Source organism: Prionailurus viverrinus, chromosome A2, assembly GCF_022837055.1.
Source record: "Prionailurus viverrinus isolate Anna chromosome A2, UM_Priviv_1.0, whole genome shotgun sequence".
Taxonomy (NCBI): Eukaryota; Metazoa; Chordata; class Mammalia; order Carnivora; family Felidae; genus Prionailurus; species Prionailurus viverrinus.
The window spans coordinates 42824867-42843447 of record NC_062562.1 but is presented as its reverse complement, the minus strand read 5'-3'; the positions used below and the strand labels follow the sequence as shown (position 1 = coordinate 42843447).

General features: G+C 36.8%; 1 pseudogene; it reads left to right on the top strand.

Annotated features, from left to right (window-relative positions):
• The first annotated feature begins 17664 nt into the window (after nt 1-17664).
• On the top strand, nt 17665-17764 carry LOC125161383 (uncharacterized; annotated as a pseudogene).
• The last annotated feature ends 817 nt before the right edge of the window (nt 17765-18581 follow it).

Sequence of the window (18581 nt, the reverse complement as noted above, 5' to 3'; positions counted from 1 at the left end):
TTCTATCAAACTGGTTTATTTTGAAGCCACAAAAGCTTGGTTGTAGTGAACTTGGTTGAGTTCATACCAGTGAAAAGTCTAGCTTGTCAACTAACTGGACTCTTTTTTCAGCTTTTTAATTTTTTTTCATATTGTAATGGAATGATTACATAATAGCATACTTTTGCTGCTGTGTTTATACTGTCAGAAAGCAAAGACAACATTAGTTTTTCTGTACAAGAACACCCGAAACTGTGACAATATGATATCAAAATCAAGAAATCAAAGTGCTTTTTCAAGTACTTTTACTTTAAGAATATACTAGAGGTTAGGATGAGTGTTGACAATAAGCAATTAAATAATTGTATTAATAGTACCTACTATTATAAAATCACCTATGATTATAATGCTACTCTATAAAATTGTTTCATTTGACAATAAAGCAAGAAGTTTGCAATATAGGTTCAATGAAAAATAAATACTTTTAAATGACAATTTAAAAAAAACATAGTTATTGAAAATTAATGTAGATTTGTCTCATTTTCCTTCTTCTTTTGTCTTCCATATTAATATATATTTATTATTAATTATATGCATATATTTATATATATTTATATAAATATATTTATATTTATATAAATATATTTATGTTATATTTATATAAATATAATTTATAATAAATTTATTTTATTATATTTATATTTATATAAATTATATAAATATAAATATATTTATAAATATATATAAATATATATGTATATTATTAATTATATATACATATATATGTGAATATATATATATCCTATGATCTGACTCCAATACTGGATCAAACCTACCAGTGTCTACAGTTCACTGTCATCTCTTGAATATTGAGAACATTTAATTGTATCTAAGGCAGTCGCATGTTGGTATTTCTGAACAGTTCCATGAACATCTTCATGGAAAATCAGCTTTTAACCTATGTTAAAAGTCATGTCATCTTCTTTTATACTAAATAGGCAATTTTTTAATAGCAAAAAGTCCTATTTGATTTACTTTACCCTTCTAGCCATGGTTAACTAGACCAAAGGTGAACATGTCCTCCTGGGCTGCTATGTTTCTCTCTCTAGGAATAAGCAAATAATATTAAGACATGATTGTTACTTGTAAAGAGATGACCTATTCAGGAATATTAGAGCAATCCATTTTCCATAAAACTCATGAAAACTTAGAGAATGCTAGTCTAGTCTACAGACTGAGACAGACAGTAAGACAGGCGGTAGAATGATGGAGACAAAGAATAATTGAACAAAGACTGGCTTTATTCTGTGAGCTTTTTGATCTTTGGTTCCAGTTTTTAGTGAGACCTGCCTCTGGGTTCTATGAGGTGTCAACTCTACCATATCTGTTTCTTGCTAAGAGACTTAGAAAGACAGATTCAAAACAATAAACAATAGACAGAAACCAGTGTTTTTGTGCTTTTCTTCTCTCTAGAACTATGAAAGCACAAACAACCTGGGTAGTCAACCATTTGTTTTCAGAAGTTATTAAGGGGAAATTCAAACACCTGAGAAGGTTCATATCTAAAAGAACACAAAACTAAACAGTGTGTTATCCATGGTTTTACTTGAATCCCAATTTTTGGGCTTGGGTAAATTTCAGGTTTCACAGAGGGGTAATAAGACTAGACATCTCCAAGGTCACATCCAGATAAAGAGTTGCTGGGATCTTTCTTTGTGTCACAATCTGTCCCTCCGAATATAGTTCCCTACCCCGGTTCCTGGCACTCCCTAAAATGTCTTCTACTGAAGAAGTTACATTTCTAACATAATTTTCCAATTCAATTTCAATTTTTTATTTGAAAAACAAAACAAAACAAAAAATAAGTAGAGTCTAATGACTTTGCTTGGTTTTACCAAAGAGGAAACTAAACCAGGCATGTAACTAGTATGATTGCATGGGGCTCAGCTCTTAGAAGGGCCCTGCACTTCTGGTTCTGTTCTGAAGCCACTGCCTTAGCACTCTTAATACTGTTAGCCACATATTTGAGTTTTATAAGTGAAGTTTGATGAGTCTGGTGAACATTGAGTGCTTGATGCCTTGGCTAACATTTGGTACCTCCTCCTGTCACCAAGCCTGCCTCCCCAGGACCCTGCATTTTTATTTTTCACTGTGCCCTGCAAATTATGTAGCTGGTCCTGACTAACACTTACAGAAGTTAAATGATTTGCTCAGGGTCACTGCTAGTGAAATTATAGAGCTAGTACTCAAATTCAGATTTGACTCAAAGTCGAGGATTACACACACTACACTATAACCAATGGAGTTCTGCATAGTTTCAGGATTTAAAAAAAGGCTCTCTCCCCTCTGGCTTTCTTTCCTTTCTATTGCTTTCTATTACTAAGCCTCTTAGTTTCCAAACCAAGTTCTTAAGCCTGTTGAACCTAACCTAGACTAAGTCAATTATGTCTTCTCTGGAATTCATGTTCAGAGGAAAAAAGCATCAAGGATTTTGGGGCTCATAGGTTTAGCTGTCCAATAAAGAGTTGGATATACTGATGTGAGGGCTGGGTTGGAGAAACTGATTTTTGGAAACAGTGGTTGGAAACAGTGGCCTTTAAGTTCTAACAAAAAGAAAACTTTGTTCTAGCAATACTTCGATGGTAATCATTCTACAAATATATTTTATACTATTTCAAAAGTGTAGGTTTCCATGTCCACTGCACCATTATTTACAAAGGCCAAGACACGGGAACAACCTAAGTGCCCATCAGTGAATGAACAGATTAAAAAATGTGGTAAATACATAAATGGAATATTATTTGCCATAAAGAAGGAAATACTGTAGTTTGTGACAATATGGATGAACCTTAAGGTCATTATGCTAAGTGAAATAAGTCAGACATAGAAAGACAAATGCTGTAGGATCTCACTTGTATGTGGAATCTTAAAAGAATGAACTCATAGAAACAGAGGAAAGATCTATGGTTGTTAAGGGTAGAGATGGGGAGGAGTGGGGGGGAGAGGAGGGAAATAGGTGAGGTTTGTCCAAGAGAATAAACTTTCAGTTATGAGATAAATAAGTTTCAGGGATATAATATACAGCATGGTGGCTATAGTTAACAAGAGTATAGTGTATATTTGAAAGTTGCTAAGAGGACAGTTATTAAAAATTCTCATCACAAAGAGAAAAATTGTCACTATATGAGATGATAGATGGGCTTACTAACTTTATATGGTAATCATTTTACAATACACACATATATCAATCGTTATATCATAAACCTTAAATTTAGACAATGTTATAGATCAATTATATCTCAATAAAGGTGGGAAAAAAGGTACAATTTCAAAATAGCCTTAAATTTAAACCTTGATCAGAATCAAGCCATATGTTGAAATTGGCACTCATTTGACAACTTGGATAATCAGTGAGTCCTTATTCAAGCAAACATCAAAAATGAGGGGGCTCCTGGGTGGCTCAGTCAGTTGAGCATCCGACTTCAGGTCAGGTCATGATCTCCCGGTTTGTGAGTTCAAGCCCTGCATCGGGCTCTTTGCTGACAGCATAGAGCCTGGAGGCTGCTTCGAATTCTGTGTCTCCTTCTCTCTCTATTCCTCCCCTGCTCATGCTCACTCTCACTCTCTCTCTCTCTCCTTCAAAAATAAATTTAAAAAAAACATTTAATTTTTTTTTAAATGAGGGGGATGAATTTAACATCTACCTGACAGTGGCCATACTTGAAATTCTTTCATGCAACAGACATTTGAGAAGATAATTCTTAATTGAAAAGCTACTTTGAACATAATAGAATCATTCTGGTTATTTTCATATCAGACACTCTAGCAGAATGAACTAATGGCATACACTTGGTGTAAGATGTGTACATGGAGACTTGCAGTATTTCAGTCCAGGCAGCCATCTATGGTGACCTAGTGATTCAAAGGCTGAGTATTAAGCCTGCCTGGAAAGTGTATGACACATCAGAAATGGTACACAGATCATAAAGTAAATCATAGTAAGAACTGTACATTACCATACAGTTCACATTCTGTTTATCATTGCAGTTTAAAGCCAAACCAAAATACAATTTGATATCATTGCTTGTTTAAATATTGCCAGGACACAGTGATAAAGTCCAATGGAAGCAAATTCAACCAAATTGTATTAGCTGTAATTATTGGCTGAACCTTCTTCAGGCAGAGATAATATAAAAATAAATAAATAAATTGCACTCAAGGAGCTTATAATCAAATAAGAGCAACTAAGACATGTACTAAGAGCCAGGTCTAAAGTTTAACTTGTACACAAATTATCTTCATCCTTATAAGAACTCTGACAGGTGGATTCTAATATTACCAATGTACGTGTGAAGAAATTGTGGTTTAGAGGATTTAAGTAACTTGCTCAATATTGAACAGCCAGAGAGAATGTTGTAATCCAATTTTGAATGTAGGCAATCTGACTCCAGAACACACACTCTACGTCATGTGATATGTACTCCAGAAAGGGAAGCAGACATAAAAATAAGTAACCGCAATATTACAGAATAAGTATTACACCAAAACATGATTATACTTTAAAGGGAGTTCAAAGAGGAAGTGATTAATTCTGCCTAGAGGTTATGGAAGACTGACAAAAAAGGTATTATGTAAGCTATGTGTAAAACAGTGAGAATGCCTTTGAAAGGGAAGGGTGTAGTATGGAAATTCTAGGACTAGCTTGAATAGACACATAAAAACATGTGTCATTCAAAAATAGATATAATTAGCCTGGAAGGTAGGGGAATAATAAAATATAGAAATGGAATCGTATACGTAGAGCATTTTGAAGGCCCTTAAATGACATTACAGAGGTTTGAACTTGATGTGTTAACAGTTAGAAAACATGGAAGTGCTTTCAATTTTAAGCAGGACTATCTGACATGCTTAGATCTATGATTAACTGGAAGAAGAACAAGGGAAGAGAACCACAAGTCACGGGGATTATTCATCAAACATTTGAAAACACTGAGATAATTGGGGCATTGTCAGTAGAAACGAAGAGAATAAGAACAATGCGAGAGCTCTTCTGAAGTGTTTCCAGGCAATACCGGCAGAATAATAAAACTGATTTGAAGTGAGAGATGAAGGAAAGAGAGCATTAAAGATTCCTCTGAGCTAGCTGTAACTGATGAATGCATGTATGTTGACTTCCTGAACTGTTTTTTTTTAAGTTTATTTACTTATTTATACTGAGAGAGAGAGAGAGAGAGAGAGAGAGAGAGAGAGAGTGCAAGTTGGGGAGGGGCAGAGAGAGAGGGAGATACAGAATCCCAAGGAGGCTCCACACTGCCAGGGCAGAGCTCGATGTGGGGCTCAAACTCAAAAACCATGAGATCATGACCTGAGTCAAAGCCGAGTATGATGCTTAATCAACTGAGCCACCCAGGCGCCCCTCCTTGACTGTTAACAGAAAAACGAAAAGGGGAAAGATGAGGGCACTGAGGATGAAAGTAGATGAGAAAACAGATACAAGTTTCATTCATTTTTCATTTATTTACTGAACAAGCATTTCTTCGTGGGCTTACCATTTGCAGAAACTATCTCTGGGTCTGGAAAACAGAGTAAGGAAAAAAAAAACCTGCTCGAATTGCTCTTCTAATGGAGCTTGTATTCTAATTGGGGGAGACATAAATTAAATCAACAAGGACCACATGGTACCTGAGATGGTATTAAGTGCAATGGAGAAAAATAAAGAGTAAGAGAGCTAGGAATTCTGGGCTGATGTGGAGGAGTGTTATTTTATAAAATCTGGCAAAGGAAAACATCACTGGTCTGGTAACATCTGAACAGGGAATGGTCAGGTTTGGCAAGTAGGGCTGGTAAGCCAAATAGGATGAGGGGGAAATATACCAGCGGGCTTAGCAATGTAGAGATCACTGAACACTTAGCTTGAGTTAAGTGGAGTATGAATCCTGAATGGAGTGTGGATAAGGAGTGATGTGAAGAAAGGAATAATGTATAATGATAATGTATAAAATGATCGTCAGGAGAATGAAAAAGTGAACAGAGGGGAGAAATGAGATAGGCCATATCAGGAAAATTCGTGAAAGATTTCAAAATGACACAGGAAAATTGCTGGGTATCCTGTCCAGTGCATTTTTTGGAGTTAACTCTGCCTTTCAATGTCTTTTCTCTATTTTACAACAATGTAAGGAAGAGAAAACTGTGAAGGATGCAAATGATTCTTATCCATTGAAATGCAAATGAACTGTACCCAGTGCAGTGAAATTGTTTTTTCCCCCTTTTCCCTTGTGGATAAACCAGGTTTTTGTTTTGTTTTGTTTTGTTATGTTCTTTGTGTCAGCTTCCATGAGATATAATTGATATACCATGCAATTTAGTCATGATAAACCCATTCTGCCTCCATTTATAAATATACTTTTCCATTTCTTGTTGCCTATGCACATGTGGTTCTTTGAATTCTACTTTGAACAGGTTGCAACATCTTACTGGTCCCCATGTTAATTCATTATTTAAACAAAATCTTTCAATGGGTTAATTTTTATTTGAGATTCATGATTTTGCTATTTAAAAAATGTCATTAAACATGTTAAATTTGAGTTGCCAGACAGACTCACAGATGTAGAACCAGTAGCCACCTCTAAGCAGGAGTTGGCTGGGGAGAAAGGCAGAGTTGAATGGCATTGTTCTTTAAAGTTAGTACCAACGTGGAATTGAGTAAAAGGAAAGCCCAAGATGAAAGACCAGAGATTATCAACATCTTTAGAACTGACAAAAGAGAGAAAAGAGCAAAAAAATTCAGAGGAAGATCTGTATGGGAAAGTAAGACTATTTTACCTGAATCACTGTATTAGTTATCTATTGCCACCATAAAAAAATCATCTCAAACTTAGCAGCATAAAAGTATGCAAATCCATTATCTTATAGTTCTGTAGGACAGATTTCCAAAATGACTCTCAATGAGCAAAAATCATGGTGGAGCTGCACCCCTTCTTGAGAAGCTTGAGAGTAGAATCTTTCTCCTTGCCTCTTCCAGCTTCTAGAGGTTGCCCACATTCCTTAACTTATGGAGCCCCTTCTCATATCAAATGAATCTGACTATTCCTCCATAGAATTGTCATCTAACTCCTTCTTCTACTTTTAAGGTCTCTTGTAATTACATTGGGCTCAACCAGAAAATCCAGGATAAACTTCCTTTTAGATCAGCTGCTTAGCAACCTTTATTCCATCCGTAACCTTAATTCCCCTTTGCCATGTAACCTATCACATTCACATGTCCCAGGGATTAGGACATGGACAACTTTGGGGCCATTAATCTGCTGAACACATCCATCATATGAGAGGCCAACAAAGGAGAGTTTGTTTTTATGTTAATTTAATTTTGAGAAAGAGAGCATGAGCAGGGGTAGAAACAGAGACGGAGGAAGACACAGAATCTGAAGCAGGCTCCAGGCTGTCAGCACAGAGCCTGATGTGGAGCTCAAACTCACAAACCATGAGATCATGACCTAAGCTGAAGTTGATGCTAACTGACTGAGTCACCCAGGTTTTTAAGAGAGGACATAGTTAAGGTTGCTATGTGTTAGAGAACAGTGGAAAACAACAACAAAAACTTACTTGGTAATCAAATAACCTTTTGTTTCCTTGGGAGAAATATCATTATCAAAGTCAAGATGGATTGGTAAGCAAGGCCAAGTTTAAGGTGAACTGAAGATGTAAAGAAAACTATGGCATGCCGTATAAACAACATGGAAGTCAGATGGCAAAGAGAAAGAGAGAAGTGAGCAGAGCCTAGAGAACCTGTTTGTATGTGTATGTCTCAGTTTTGCTTATTTGTATGGTTAGGATGAAAGAGACAAGCTGATGTGTAGGCTGATGCTAATGAATCAACTGAGAGGCAAACTCAGATTCTTTTGAACTTCTGGGTCTTTGATACTACTACTTCCCTAATTTAGAGGATTTCAATATGAACCTGTGAGAATTAACAGCATGCTTTCAAGTATACAAAGTACCCAAAAACACTTCCTTAAAATGTCCCTGGACATTTTAGTGAAGACTAGTGAAGATGTTAGAAAACCCTACAAAACCTATTATTATCATTGAGATATGAGAGTGGCCCCACTGGTTGCCCTCTAAGCTAAAACTGTCACCCCCTGAAATGGCACTGATTCCATGTGCATACTGATAACAAACTGAATGGAGAACATTTGGGAGAAGATAAACAAATAAGTGAGAAAAGCACTGTGAAAATCTTGAGTAGCCAAGATAGAGACACATCCCAAATGTCTATTACTTGATGAGAGCGGGTGCCATTTTGGTAACAGAGTGTGACAACTAAGCATGCTGACCCATCAATCCTGTTTCCTGCTTACTGCCAACATGAATATCTTAATGAAATCTGTAGGCTTGGGGTGAAAGGTCACTCACATGGCCTCTTTTGGAAAGCTGAGACTATACCGCATTCCGAGGTATGTCATTTATGCCTTTCTACTTTGTTAAGTTGAATTTCATCTCTCATTCCAGGCACGTACCTCTCCTGCCCTCTGTGCCATGCAAAAATGCCACCAAATTTGTCAGAAAAGATTTGCCCTTTGTGAAACTGGGCTGATTAAGTTTTATCAGCTCATATCTCTCTGAATGTTTGGTAACCTCATTCCTTATTACTGTCTCAGAGATCTTGCCTCCAGCCAAGGGTAGCTCTGCTCATTTATAATTTCCTGGTTATTTCTCAGCAGATTAGGGTGAGGTATTTTTGTTTTTGTTTTGCCTCTATCTCCCTCTAACTGTGAAATATTTTTGCTAAGATTTCCTCATTTTGGTTTAAAACTTATTTAGAAATAGATTTATATTTTTTCCCAATTTACCACAATGAAAGTCTCTCAGAAATTTAAATTATTGGTTGATAAAAACCTCTCATGCATTTCCCGTACTTGCCAATGTGATCTTTCTTATGAAGAAATGCTCCTTAGAGTGGATGAGCAGTTGTTCTATTTCTCTCTTGCTACATCAGTTTAAACTTCATAAACACCATAATTACACTAGACTAAACTCAGATATGAAATAAGAAAATGAAATAGCATCCCCTGATTCATTATGCTATATTGTCTTCCTCCCAATATAAAGATTAAATGACAGGGATGATTTACAGAGATGACAAACATGAGTTCAATTTTTCTTTTTCAGACTCATAATCAACAAAAGCTTTTTTTTTCTTTTATGAGTGGGGAAAATTGGTTGGTTCCCTGTATGAGAAAAGCCCTTGACATTTTCTGTTGATTCTTCCAAGGTTCACACAGTACTAAATTTCGGTCCTGTTTTTCCTCACTTGAGTATTTGAACATAAACAGTTTCTCCAGTGATGCTACACTGACTTTGTAAACATTGACTGCACAAAGATGAGTATACATCAAGCTTTTCCTTCTCCTCCTTCCTATTTATGTTCTCTTTTCACGTTCTTTACCAACCTGTTTCCACGTTTGTCACCACAGGGGAAAAGTTAGGAACATCATACATCTCATTGGCATGGATTGGTATGCAAATGTAGGAGACAGTTTTATTTACTCAACCAGCATGGTTTTTAAGTTTAAGGTTATTAGTTTATTCCATTATATAAATAATGGATGTGTATAGAATATTTGCAAGTCTCAGAAATGTGAAGAGAAAAAAATACCCAATTTGGATACTGGGAGCAGTCATTCCTGAATCTTTTTCTATACTATGCTGTCAATTGTTAATCTCTACCAGGACCCAGTTAAAAATATAACATAAGTAATTTCACTGTTAATAATGAGAACTTGTGAAATTTTAGTTTTAATGGAACTACACATGTTGCAAGTTTCATAATAATCCATCATGTCAAAATATATTTAAATAAAAATGTTTACATCGTTCTATATTATGGTTTTTTATTATAAATAATGCAATAACAAATGCCTTTCCTATACTGTATTTGTTATTATTTTCTTGGCATAATTTTCTAGAATTAGAATTGATGGAGCTAAGATAACTAATATTGGGGGTGTTCTGATAATTATTGTTAACATCCATTTAATTGAATCTTGTGAAGTCAGGGAATGCTTTTCAGTGCAAATTTATCCCAGTGGGGATTCGAAAGATAATCAATGGTAATGATGACATTTTTGACAATTTACTAACATTACATGTAGTAACTTGGCATTTATTATCTGATTTAAGTCTTACCCCAAACTCTGTAATGAAACTGCTGATCCTCCCCCATTTTACACAAGTTAGAACTTGAAACTAGTCAGTCTAACAACAGAAGCCACAATCTTAACCACCCCAAAGTACAGGAATTCGGGTGGAGGGATTCTTTAGAAAGGGGGCAGGGTAAGTAAATACAAATGCCTTTTAGCTACCTTAAAGAATGAGGAACTCATCTGGAGGGCTCTGGGAAGTCATAAATGTGACTTAAGCTTGTAAAACATTTTCAGTATGAAAAACGTGGCCAAATTCTGCACGCAAAGTGCCTAGGAAGCAGTAGCTGCCAGGCTTGCATTAACATAGCTCAACAGAGAATCCTGACAGGAAGTGCTCTCCAGATAAGAAGGAACTAGACTTTGGGCAAATCTACTTTTTTTCTTTATTTGCCTATTAGACCTCAAAGGGTCCAACTGCCTAAGGGTTCTTTCGATGCCATGATCTGGCTGTTCTTTCTACTGCTTTGGAGAAATCGCAGATGGCCTACCATCAAGTGTGACATACACTCTAAGACTCAGTTCAAACAGAGCTGGGTGGACGCAGCTCTCTGAAGCGCTGAATTAAAGTGGATGCTGTTTTGTTTTTCTAGACAAAGAAAACAAAATTCTATCCAGCTCTTTTATCTTTGAAAATGTAGACATTCGTCTTAATTTTCCATGCTATTCCAAAGCTAAGCACAGAGACTAACTCAAATTTAGCAAACATTGCTATCATATATTGGCTATTACTTATTTTATTATTTATTTTATTTGTTTCTCTTGGTGCTAGCATGGAAGAAGCTGTTTTATGAACTCTTCACAAACACCAGTAATTCACAGGTGCCAAGTGCTTTTGCTGACAAGAGAACAAGTGATAATAATGGAGAGTCCACTTCTGAGCTACGAGTCTCCTCTTAATCAGACTACTTAGCAGTGTACATAGGCTTTATCAGTAGCATGCACAATTTCTCCCCCTGCCCCTGCAATGACTAAAAAATAAATAAAATAAAATAAAATAAAATAAAATAAAATAAAATAAAATAAAATAAAATAAAATAACGGAACCAAAACAGAGGAGAAAGGAAAGCTCTTATCGAGATATATCTTATGGAAGTCTTCAGTTTCAAATTGCCATTTTTAGGGGCATCTGGGTGACTCAGTCGGTTTAGCATCTGACTCTTGATTTCAGATCAGGTCATCATCTCATGGTTCGTGCGATCAAGTCCCTCCTGGGGCTCTGTGCTAACGGTACAGAGATTCCTTGGGATTCTCTCTCTCTTTCTCTCTCTCTCTCTCTCTCTCTCTCTCTCTCTCTTTCTCTCTCTCTCTCTCTCCTTCAAAATAAATAATAAATAAACTTCAAATCACCATTTTTAAAATACCACATACATGCAATATTATTAGTTTCCTAGGACTGCCATAACAAATTACCTCAAACTTAGAGGTGCACACCAACAACTTTATTCTCTCACAGTTTAAAAGGCTTGAAGTATAAAATGAAGGTGTTGTCGGGGTTGATTTGTTCTGGAGGCTCTGAAGGAGAAAACATCCCGTGCCCTCTCCCCTGGCTTCTGGTGGTTCTCAGTGATCCTTGGCATTCTTGGGTCAACATCACTCCAGTCTCTAACTGCATCTTCACATTGCCACCTTCCCCTTCACAGTATCTCTGTGTATCCTCTTCTCTTCTCACAAAGACACCAGTCACAGATTTAGAGCCCAATCGGAATCCGGATGATTTCATACAAGTGGCTGTAACTAATTCCATTGGCAAATACCTTATTTCCAAATAAGTTCCCATTCTTATTTCTGGGAGGACATGAATTTTGTGGAGGATACTCTTCAACCCACAACACTTACCTCAACATTTTTTGAAAGATGTTTGTGCGGTAACACAGGTTATGTGGAATATTTGGGGAAAAACCTAAACAATAAACTAAAGGGATTTAAGTCTGTCCCTTTATTCCTTCAGTAGAGCTGTTGTGAAGTTCTCAGACACTTCACCATTAAAATAAGAAATGTGATTCTTCAAGGGGCAACCTAACATTCAGTGTTTTTCAAACTTCTTTGAAGGAAGATTTTTGTTGATTTTCGTTTTGTTTTGTTTAGTTTTCTTTTGTATAGTTCTTTGGAAATGCTAGAGAAAACAAGCCTCAAGTAGTTCATAAAATGAAGTTCACTTGCTTTTCTGCCTTCCAGTTATCTTTTGGAATTCTGGTCTAAACTCTAGTACAGCTAGACTACATCTCAAGAAGCCCAGCGGAAATAGAAAACTTGTCTGCTTTTTACTTCTCCTGTAATTTTCTGGAATCTTAATAAAAGTGAAGCAATCACTTTTTGTTTTTAATTTTTTTTTTTAATTTTTGTTTTCAACGTTTATTTATTTTTGGGACAGAGAGAGACAGAGCATGAACGGGGGAGGGGCAGAGAGAGAGGGAGACACAGAATCGGAAACAGGCTCCAGGCTCTGAGCCATCAGCCCAGAGCCTGACGCGGGGCTCGAACTCACGGACCGCGAGATCATGACCTGGCTGAAGTCGGACGATTAACCGACTGCGCCACCCAGGCGCCCCTGTTTTTAATTTTTTAATGCTTATTTTTGAGAAAGACAGAGAGACAGAGTGCGAGTGGAGGAGGGGCAGAGAGGGAGATACAGAATTCAAAGCAGGCTCCAGGCCCGGAGCTGTCAGAACAGAGTCTGTTGTGGGACTCAAACTCACAAGCTGCAAGATCATGACCTGAGCCGAAGTCCATCACTTAAACGACTGACCCACCTGGGCGCCCCTAACAATAACTTTCTAATACAAATTATTATGAAATGTTAATTGCTTTCTTTCATGAGTTGAGAGAATGAGGTGGTTTCTTTGAATAATAATAACTATCATGTAATTAACACACATTATTGAGTAGATTGAATGGATGTCTTATAACATATTATTTAATGTGTTTTAATCCTTCTAATCCTGTAGGTATTATTTCTATTTGACAGATAAGGAGGCTGATGTTCCAAAGGCTCTGACTTCTCCATGTCCACACAGCTGGTAAAATGAGAAGCCCGTGCTCTTTCTCACTATGTGCACTTCCTATGCGAGTAAAAATCTATTTTATTATATTATGTGTGTGTGTGTGTGTGTGTGTGTGTGTGTGTGTGCGTGCATGCACTGGATTTACATCACTAAATGCTGTAGATGCTACTTATTTATTTATTTTCTACTTTATGAACTGTATAGGTTTCATTACATGTGTGTAATTAACTTGGAGATAAAAATGTCCACATACACATAACCTCTCATGACAATTTCGTTCTAACAATTGAAACAATGGTACCCCTAGCAAATCACAGGAGCTGATTAGCCAGGTTTCAGGGCTTGGAATTGCTGACACCACTATCATTGTTACATCCAGAAAATGTATGAGGTTAGAGATAAAATGGTCTAATTAACCAGGAGCCGCTTCAATATCCTCAATGACTAGACAAAGATTAATCAGAAAATGGAACCCTGCTTTTCAGATGGTGGAGAGATAATGTGGAGATGTATGTCAATGAACAATGACACCGAAATGACTAATAACCAATTATGTCTATAACCTGAAACAACTGTTTGAGAAATTCTCTAAGGCAGACATGGGAAATGAAGAGGGGAGTCTCTCAAAAATCTCTCATCTCAGAGAAAATGCTTTTGTATCTCAAGAGTTTTAGAGACTCTGAGAGATACAAAAATGGCAAAATATTAATAATAAAGTTAATGATCCAAAACTCTGTTTTCATCACTCACCTACGGTTTCTTTTTCCTCAGCTATTGGTCACTGACTGACATGTGGGAGCTGTCCTAGGATGGGCAGAAAGTTTAGTGGATGTCCTTTATTTTACTATTTTTGTTAACCTCTGAGTCCCCAGGACCTGCAATAGTGATTGTGGTAATTGCTTAATATACATTTGGTGAATATAAAAATGGACAATGCAATTAGGAGTCTAACATAACAGAATTCCTATAAACCCATCACCACACACTTTGTTGGCTAGAAAGCATTTGATCTGTTTTTGTTTTCATTGTATGTTTTTCAAATGAATATCTACGTAGGGCTTTCTGTGTGCCAGGTCCTGGTTTGAGGGCTTTGCAGGCCTGATGTCACTTTACGTTCATCACAACCTTTCATTCATTAAGAATCATTTATTGCTTCTTCTGTGCCAGTCACTTTTAGGGGCAGAGCACACAACAGAAAACAAAATAGAAAAAAAAAAAACACCCAAATAAACAAAAAAAAAAACGCTGTCTCCTCCTGGATCTGAAAAGAAGAAAGTGATTATTACTACTACCCCTTAGAGCAGAGCAGTTAAGCTATTTGTCTGAGGTCATAAAGAGCCAGGTTCCAGGGTAGACTCGGATACCTAATTACAGAGCCCCTAGTGCTAATCAGAGCAATCGTGCCTTTACACGGGCCACCACGGTAAAGGCTTTCTGCACCGTATTTCATGAAATAATCTGCAGCGATCACTATACTAAAGAAAGAAAGAAGATACATGTTCTCTGGATGACTGTTCAGCCTGAGCAAATGCCAAAAGCTGTTAAGCAATGCCCATTGCTAAAACAAATTCTTTCAGATCGTGTCGCCAAGGTTAAAGGAGATATTTCCATAACTACAAGCAAATTAATTTGGAATCTTGCATCAACAATAATGAGATGGGGCAATAAGAAGGTAACCTTTTATGTGTCTTTTTGTTTTATGACAAAGACAGCACCTTTCCAGGATGGGAAAAAAGGAATTATTTGCCGCTGAGTTTTGTGCAAGCCTTTAATGCTGCCTCCTTAAAACAAAACAAAACAAAACAAAACAAACTTCTTTGGCTGCTGAAATAATGGGTATAGGTTCTTATGTAGAATATAGAAGTTATAGGGATGTGTAGAAATGTAGAACAAGATTACACTAACAGTGTCGAAATAAGATTACACTATAGGTGAGAATAGTAAGATCCAAAATAATAATGAAGATCTACTATCTGTCAAAATAGCCCCAGGAGTTGTCTATAAATGTACCTGAAAAGATCTGGGAATACCCAGGGTTATTTAAGGGGTAAACTCTTAAGAAGACAGAACTAAGGTGGGTCTAACCAAAGGCTAGAAGTCTTAACCAGGTACATGTTACCATAAATAAATAAAAAGCGCATTAACAACATAAAAGTGTCCTCTACATAAATCCAGAAAAGAAAAGCAGAAAGAGTAAGCATTTGGCAGTGTTTCTATAGTACTCTTCAGGCAGGGGAGATTTTACCCTGACAACTAAGACAATAACAATACTAATGCTGATTAGGCATTTAGTGGGTGTGGCAACTAGTTTAAGTGCTTAGTAAAAAATTAAACTTGCCCAAAAGAATGTTTGCTTTTTGCCCTAAAATGTAATCCTTAACTCTTGGGAAGTCATAATAATGTATGTGAAAAGAGCGTCTGTTTTCCTGGGGCATTGGGCCACTCCACATTGTCAACGCCAACAATGTGATTTACGGTGGGTGGTTGGGGCTATACTGCATAGTCTACAGTAACAAGATGATTTGTGGTGCAGTGTGTGAAAGGTAAGGGGAAGCATAGGCTTTGTGGCATCAGACTGACCTCTGGAATGGCTCGAGCCTAAGGTAAGCCACAAGAACAATCAACCAAATCTGCATGATTAAGCATGAAAAACAGCCTCAAAAACAAAAAAAGCAACATCAAGACTCAAGTGAGTTTCCCTGTGTATTGCCACGCATCTTTCCTGGGAGAAGTAAGCACTATCTGCCCATGTACTAGGAGAGTACAGCTGGAAGCCCTGTGCATGGGACTTGCCTGGACTCTGCTCTAAGCGCCTCTCTCTTTGAATCTGTATCATTTCATTGTAACAAGCCATAACAGTCAGTATGATAGTTTTGTGGAGTTCTCTGCATCCCTCAAGGGAATTATCAAGTTTGAAGGTGATCTTGAGGATTTTAAGAACTTGCAGTTAGTATCAGAAGTGAAGGTGGTCTTGGGAATTCCTAGCCTTGGCAGGGCATTACACATATTGTTTAATACTCATAGCTAACCCATGAGGTTCAAGATCACACAAGTGAGAAGTAGCAAAGTTAAGGTTTGAACTCAGGAGTCTGATTGCTAAGATCAGACATTACTCCCCACCAATATAGAGAATGTTGTAAGGGATGGTACTTTGTAAGGGACAGGGAAAATTTACAAGGCTTTGACAATCACTCTAACAAATATCTCTCAAGACTATCCATATTTCATGCTGGCCAACCAACTTCCTGATACATAATTGTTTTAAAATGTGGTTTTTTATTATTTAGATATAGGGAGGACAACTGATTGGGAAATGGCTGCCAATGAAAAGACTGCTTATTACAGTTCCCAAGAAGAGAGGACATGCCACATCATGCAAGGCCATACAGGGGAGCACCAAGGTTAATCGGGGCGCAAGAGTGAATGAAGAGGCAAAACATCAAGAAGGCTTAGGGGAGACTAGTTTGAATAATTTCATCAGTCTCTGGGGTATAGGGACTGTCCCTAATTGTTTGGGACCTGGCCCTGGAGTGATTAGGGCAGGAGAATATGACCAAAGTTTAAGAGCCCAGTAAAGGAGGTGGTTGGAGTTATGAGGACTGGATTGGTTAGTCCACACATGAAAGCCCACTCAAAGGTGAGTCCTTTAATATCTGTAGGAATTGGTTAGCCTTGGGAGGGGCAGGCTCACCAGGGTCAGAAACGCTCAAGACGGTAAAGTATCAGACATACAGAAAAGAAGAAGCCATGATTAATACAATAATTTACAGTCCCAGGTAGAAAGAAAAAGGAATAGGGCATACATTCTCAACGGTATCAATATCAACTCCAAGGAAGTAAAAATTGGATGTGTGAATGCAGAGGGTAGGTACAGGTATACAGTATATAGGGTATTAAAACATTATGGGTGGAACACTCAGAGGGCTCCTTTGTGTTATCAGGAAGGTGTTAATGAAATACAAGTGGAGAAAGACTAGAATGGAGTACCTTGGATAATGGATGTAAATATTCTACAAAATAAAAACTAGAACAATCTATTATAATCTATTATTAATATATTGATATATTAATATAAATGATTATTTTATGATTTACATATAAGTATCTTACATATTTTCTCAGCAAGTGTTTATTCATAAAGACCTGATCAACTCTGTGCTAAGAAAACCTAATTTCTAACTCCACAGAGCTGAGAATCAGACAGAAACGTAACAACTACAACTCTATGATGCTCTGTTTGGGTACGATTCCTCCCAGAGATTTCCTGTCTTCTCCTTCTAAAATATCAATGATGTTATAAAGACATCTTATAAAACAGAGATTTCTACCTTTAAACAGTCTGGGGGGTTACATTCACCAAGAGTTTGTTGATCTTAAACTGGCTTAAGAGTATTTCTGATGAAATTTTCTTTTCTCTTTTCTAATAGTTTCTGCTGGAACTGAGGGAATAGGGGAGGTAATGAGAAATGCAGGGGGTAGTGCCCACTTTGATAGAATGAAGCAAAATTGGCCTGACACAGACAAAATTATCATAGACCTTACATAAGGATGACACAGGTTTTTGAGGCATTCCATTTTTTTTTAATTGAAAAAAGACATGAGAAATTCCCTGGGCCAATACAAATGTTTTGTATCTTGTTTTAAGCGGTGGTTTGATGGTGAGTACAATTATTTAAACTCATTGAACTGAACACTCAAGATCATTGTATTTTATTGAATATTAATTATACTTTGACTTTTCAAAATGAGTGTGGTGGGAAGACTGAATAATGATTTAAATCTGAGGTTTGCAGGGTTGATTCCTTCATATATAACTAAAGTTGAGCAAATACAGCACTAACTACATGCTTGCTGTATTTTATGTAAGAGATTAAACTGCATTGGAAAATCACATATTTGTAAAGCGAACCATAGAGATCATGAGAAAATAGAGGCCCCAAGAGGAAGGTGACTTTACAAATATAGCAACCAGAAGAAGAGTGGCATTAAAGAAATAATATTCAAAAATATGCATTGATTTTTCCCCATATTCTCAGTACTATATTAGCATTTTAAACTTTTTATTTAATGATCCATAACCTAACAAACAACTCATCTATGTGTGTTCTTAGAGGCTGTTTGTAATCCTTCAAGGATAAAAGTACCTATGATGGAAAAAGTAAGATAGTCTCAATGGAAGAGACATAGAGTCAGCATAGTGTGAGAAGAGACGTAATATAGTCAAGAGTTTGAAGGTCTGAGTTTGTATCATAATTTTGCCACTGACTGTGTGACATATAACAGAATATGTTAACACTCAAGCCTAATTTATCAGTAGAATGAGGGGTAGAACACATCTTGGGTTTTAATTTACAACAAAGGTAGTGGCCTTCTTTTTATTCTGTTGGCTTGGTAGACA